Below are 6,678 nucleotides of genomic sequence, written 5' to 3' on the forward strand. Positions count from 1 at the left end.
CCGTGGCATACCCGGCATAGCCAGCGTCACTATCTTAGCATGACAATCCAATATAGCACGACACAGAGATAGCCAATCCATGCCCAATATCATATCAAAGTCCACCATACAAAGCAACAAAAGGTCCACTCGGGTCTCCAAACCCCTAATAGTCACTGCACACGACCGATATACGTGGTCCACAACAATAATATCGCCTACCAGAGTAGATACACGAACAGATGAAACAAGAGACTCACGGGGCATATCCAAATAACAAGCAAAATATGATGACACATATGAAAAAGTGGAACCGAGATCAAATAACACAGAGGTATCTCTGTGGGAGACTAAGACCATACTTGTAATCACAGCATCAGAATCAATAACATCGGGTCTAGCTGGGAGTGCATAGAAATAAGCCTGTCTACCACCTGATCAACCTCCCCCTCTAGGGAAACCCCTAGGTGACTATCTTCTACCCCTAGCTGGGTGGGTGGGTGGTGAAGTAACTGGTGCTGAAGTCGATAACTGACTCCTCTACTGAGATGAACCCCCAAGACGACGAAGACACTGCCTCCACATGTGCCCCAACTCTCCACACTCAAAACAACCCCTTGGTGTTGGAGGCGGGGACTGAAGGGAACCCCTAGTACCGAGAGGACTAGTAGAACAACCTAGCATAGAAGAGCCCTGAACTGATGGAGCACGGGATGAAATCTGGGATGGAAGGGCATTGAGTGATGAATGGACCTGATAAGAACTATGAGAACCATGGCCCGATGATGCCCCACGATAACCTGGGCGGGCTAACTGAGCATGCCTGAATGGATGGCTTCTGCTGTGCTGAAACTGACCCTCATGAGGAGTACCACTGAATCCACCTTGACCACTGATAACTGTGATTTCAACATGTTTTATACCCATTCTTACCTAAACTTTGTGCATTAACTGCCATAAATTAGTCCCAAAATGCTTACAAGTTGCGCTTGATTGCAGGTTTGAGCGACAAGATGACAAATACTAAAGATTGGCTCAAAAAGGAGTGAAATCCGCCAAGTGTCAAAAGACAACCAAAGGGGGGAACAAAATGACCTATGCGGTCCGCACTGTTTTGTCACGCGGCCGCACAGGAGAGTTCAGAGGCTGAGCATTTTCAAGGTCAATCTGCGCGGTCCACACTGTTTTGCCACGCGGCCGTGTAGGAAAGTTCAGAGGCCATGCCATTTTTAAGTCAAGTTGCGCGGTCTGCGCTCCTTTTCACGCGGTCCGTGCCCCTTTCCGTGCGGTCCACGCCCCTTTTCATGCGGTCCGCGCCTTAGAGTGTCGGAGACTCAATCATTCAAGGCAAAAGCCCACGCGGCCGCACACCTAATCAGTGCGGTCCGCGTGGATGAAGTTCACGTGGCCGCGTGTCACTTTTGTGCGGTCCGCGTCCCTAGTGCTAGAAGCAAGATATGAAGACCCAAAACCCTCCGCGGCCGCGCGTCATTTTTGCGCGGTCCGCGCCAGACCCTCAAGGGTATTTGTTTGGTTTTTTCTGTGTAGTATAAATAGAACATTTTACTTTTTAGGAGCAGTTTTTCTTTAGTTCTATTTTTGGGCGGACAGTAGCTGAGCTCGTGGGACTCATATTTTGGCCAATCTTGGGCATTTTTAGCTTAGTTTTCATCATAGATTATTGTAGTTTAACATTAGGAATTAATTAATATGGTTGTTTCATCTTCTATTTCTTCAATTTCTGTTTCTATTATGGCTAGCTAAACCCATTAGCTAGGGTTGTGGCTCAACCCTAGTGTGGGTAACTAATGGTGTGATTGTTTAGTGCATGAATGATGTTGGGTATTTGTTATTTGGATTAATCTTATGTTTTCATTAAGATTTGGTGGTTGCAAATGTTAAGTCTAGCTTAGTGAGTCTTGACTGCTCTTGAGAAAGAGAGTCTATGACCCCAAGATTAATTCCAACAAGGAATTGGGATGGACCCATGAGAATGGTAGTCCCAATTAACGAGTTAAACATCGAGAGAGTAATTACCCAATTTGAACCATAAGTTGCTTGGGCAAATTGGCCTACCCAATTGGTCTCGAGAGAGTCAATTGGGCAAAATCACTCTCTCTACCGAGAGGTGTGAGAGTGGGTGCAAAAGTGCAACGGTTATAGCATAAGTCCCATATTCATCATTCTTGCATTAGGAATCTCTACCCGTTAGTTGACCACCTAGGTACATGCCACGACCCTAGTGCCTTTCTCTATATTGCATATAACTTAGAATTAATATCTTAGCATAACTTAGCTTTAAATTTGTAGTTGATATATTGAGTTGATAATCAAAAGAAAACCAAAAATGTTAGAAGATCAATTAGGAGCTAAAACATAGTCCTAGACCATACAAACACTCAACTCCAAATTGAAGCTCCCTGTGGAAAATTGACCCCGATACCGCTATTGGGTAAAAGTATTATCACCCACTCTTCCTTAGGTTGAGTCCGCTGTGATCACTTTTTGGCGCCGTTGCCGGGGAGTTTTACGGTGTTGACTATTTGTGTAGCTAGTATTGTGTTTTACTTCTCTTTCCTTCTTATTTACTAACTTTGTGTGTGTCGATCAATCAGGTAGAATGGCTCTTAATGCAAATGACCCTCTCGGCAATGTGATAATGGGGGAGGAGGTAGAGGATCTAGAACAAGATGAGGTCTTACCTCAACTTCCACGGAGAGGCCGAAATGTCAATATAAATGCAAATGAGAACAACAACATTCCAGACCCTCCTCCGGCACCGCCGAGAGTGGTTCCCAGAGTTCTACCAAATCAAGGATACGCCAGTGCTATTGTTCCTCCCCGAATCCGGGCGGGGAACTTTCAAATCACAAATGTTATGCTGACCTTGCTCGAGCAAAGAGGTTATTTCACGGGTGCCTCCGATCAAAATGCTTACAAGCACTTGAAGGGGTTCGTGGATACATGTTGGGGTAGCAAGCAAACAAACGTGTCCAAGGATGCGTTGAGATTGAGGCTTTTCCCGTTTTCTCTTCGGGGTAAAGCATTGGATTGGTTAGAAAGGCTCCCCAATCATTCTATTACAACATGGGATGAGTTGGCAGACAAATTTATTGCCAAGTTCTTCTCTCCAAGTTATATGGCAGCTCTTTGGGATGAAATTCTAGCTTTCAAGCAAGAGCCAACGGAACCTTTGCATGAGATATGGGAAAGATATAGAACAATGGTGAAAGAGTTCCCTAATAACGACATGACCGAGGCTATGATTCAACAAACATTTTATCGGGGCATCAACACCACAAATCAATGCATTGTGAACCAATTGGTCGGAGGGAATTTTATGAAACTTTCTTACCAAGAGGCATGTGATGTACTTGATGAAATGGCCGACACCTCTTCGGCATGGCAAATCCGAGCAAACTTGCCCCAAGGTGACCCCACGGTTATCCATTTGCACATGGAATTGCACGATCATGGCCAAGCTATAGCCGAGCTTACCATAACTATGAATCAATTGGCAAAGGTGCAATTGCAACAAGTCCAAAACCCACGCCAAGTCAACGCATTGGAAGGTGTTTCTATGTTGAAAAGGAGGCAAAGAGGACAACAACCTCAAGGTAATTGTGAACAATATGACAACAACAATGATGGTAGTGGATATTCGAATGAAGGTTTTGATGACCAAAGTGAGGAAGTCCAATATGTCAACAAATACCAAGGGAATAGAGGTAATCAAGGGAATCAACAATGGAGACCCCAAGGTAATTGGGGCAATCAACAAGGTGGCAATTGGAATTACAACAACAATTAAGGAGGCAATTGGGGGAACAATAATTCGGGGAATCAAGGTAATTGGAATGGGAACAACAATTGGAACAACAACAATGGTGGTCAAGGTGGTTGGAACAACAATGGTGGACAAGGTAATAGGGGGCAAGGCTTTCAAAGGCCCCCAATGTATCAACAACCCAATAACCCGCCTCCGTTTCAATCTCAAGGGTCGAGTTCGTCGGGAAATGACATGGGTCGAATAGAGAGCATGTTCGAGCAAATGATGAAAAAGAGTCAAGATTCCGAGGCCCAATTAGCTTCGCATAGCACATCTATCCGGAACTTGGAAGTGCAATAAGGCCAAATCTCCCAGTCTTTAAATACTTGGGCACAATAATCATGTGATGGCAGTGACAACGCGAAGTGGAAGAGGTGGTGATGTGCATGCCTCAAGAGGAAACCAAGTTGCGGTAGATGAAGATGAGTTACGAAATGATGAGATCCCGTTGGTAGTTGAGGATGTTGTTGAACAAAGTGCAAGTGATGATGTGAGAATTGAAATTGATGAGGGTGAGAAGGAGACTCAAGAGGCCGTGAACTCGTCTAGGGAACACATCATTGATATGCCCGAACCGGTGGTGCCAAAATCCAAGGCACCCTTGCCTAGACCTCCTCCGCCCTATCCTCAATGGTTGGCCAAGTAAAAGGGTGACAACCAATTTAAGAAATTCATTGAAATGATGAAGAGTTTGACTATCAACGTGCCTTTAGTGGAGGCACTCGAGCAAATGCCGGGATACGCAAAGTTCATGAAAGATTTAGTTACAAAAAAGAGATCAATGGAGTGTGAGACAATCAAGATGACCCATCAAGTGAGCGCAATTGTGCATTCTATGGCTCCGAAACTTGAGGATCCCGGTGCATTCACTATCCCATGTACCATTGGAAGTGCCGACTTTGCAAAAGCCCTTTGTGACTTGGGGGCAAGTATCAATTTAATGCCATATTCGGTCTTCAAGACCTTGGGAATCGGACAACCTCGTCCAACTTCTATGAGGCTTCAAATGGCGGACCGGTCAATGAAACGACCTTTGGGAATTATTGATGATGTCCTTGTTCGTGTTGATAAGTTCATATTACCGGCCGATTTCATGATCTTGGATTGCGAAGTGGATTTCGAGGTGCCTATCATTCTTGGAAGGCCCTTCCTTGCTACGGGGAAGGCCTTGGTTGATGTGGAAGCGGGAGAATTGACCTTCCGTGTTGGTGATGAAAAAGTGGTGTTCCACGTATGCAAATCAATGAGGCAACCAAATAGCACCGAGGTGTGCTCGTTTGTTGACATTGTCACGGCGGTGATAGTGGATGACACAAGCGCAATGGCAAATGTTGAGGACCCACTTGAGGCCGTGCTATTGAACATGGATGTTGATGATGATTCTAGAAGGGTGGAGTGTGTGAACGTATTACATGGCATGGGCTCGTATTCTTATGAACCAAGAAAGTTATCTCTTGATCTTGAAAACCGCAAGACTCCACCCACCAAACCATCTATTGAGGAGCCACCAGTGTTGGAGTTGAAACCACTCCCTCCTCACCTCAGGTATGAATTTCTTGGTCTTAATTTCACTTTGCCGGTTATTCTTTCTTCTTGCTTGACTAACGTGCAGGTTGACGCCACTTTGGCGGTTCTTCAAAAGCGCAAGTGGGCGATTTGATGGACCTTGGCGGATATTCGGGGTATTAGCCCCGCGTTTTGCATGCACAAGATAATATTGGAGGAGGATGCTAGGCCGTCTCTTGAACATCAAAGGAGACTCAATGAGGCCATGCAAGAGGTGGTTAAAAAGGAAGTCATCAAGTGGCTTGACGCCGGGGTGGTGTATCCAATTTCTGACAGTTCGTGGACTTCTCCGGTACAATGTGTGCCAAAGAAGGGAGGAATGACGGTGGTGACCAATGAAAACAATGAACTTATTCCGACCCGTACTGTGACGGGTTGGAGGGTATGCATGGACTACCGAAAGTTGAACAAGGTGACTAGAAAGGATCATTTCCCATTGCCGTTCTTGGACCAAATGCTTGATCGTCTTGCGGGCCGGGCTTTCTATTGTTTTCTGGATGGGTATTTAGGCTATAACCAAATTATTATTGCCCCGGAAGACCAAGAAAAGACAACCTTCACATGTCCTTATGGCACATTCGCTTTCTCTCGAATGCCATTTGGATTATGTAATGCACCGGCGACCTTCCAACTATGTATGATGGTAATCTTCACTAACATGGTGGAGGACATATTGGATGTCTTCATGGATGATTTTAGTGTGGTTGGGGACTCATTTGGTGATTGCTTGCAAAACCTGGATCGTGTGTTGGCCCGATGCGAAGACACAAACTTGGTTCTCAATTGGGAGAAATGCCATTTTATGGTAGAAGAAGGAATTGTGTTGGGTCACAAAATTTCAAAAAGAAGGATTGAGGTTGATAAGGCGAAAATTGAGGTTATCTCAAGGCTTCCTCCCCCTACTTCTGTCAAAGGGGTGAGGAGTTTTCTTGGACACGCGGGTTTCTACCGAAGATTCATCAAAGACTTCTCTAAGGTAGTTAACCCGTTGTGTAAATTGCTAGAGAAAGATGCAAAATATGTGTTCGATGAGAAATGTATGGAGGCTTTCGAGATTCTAAAGCAAAAGTTGACGACTACCCCCATCATTACCGCACCAAATTGGAGCTTACCCTTTGAGCTCATGTGCGATGCAAGTGATGTTGCGGTGGGGGCGGTCTTGGGCCAAAGAATCAACAGAATGTTCCATTCGGTGTACTACGCAAGTAAGACAATGAATGAAGCTCAAAAGAACTACACGGTCACCGAGAAGGAATTGCTTGCCATTGTTTTTGCCATGGAGAAGTTTCGCCCATACCTTATGG

This window comes from Nicotiana sylvestris, chromosome 6 (assembly GCF_000393655.2).
Source record: "Nicotiana sylvestris chromosome 6, ASM39365v2, whole genome shotgun sequence".
NCBI lineage: Eukaryota > Viridiplantae > Streptophyta > Magnoliopsida > Solanales > Solanaceae > Nicotiana > Nicotiana sylvestris.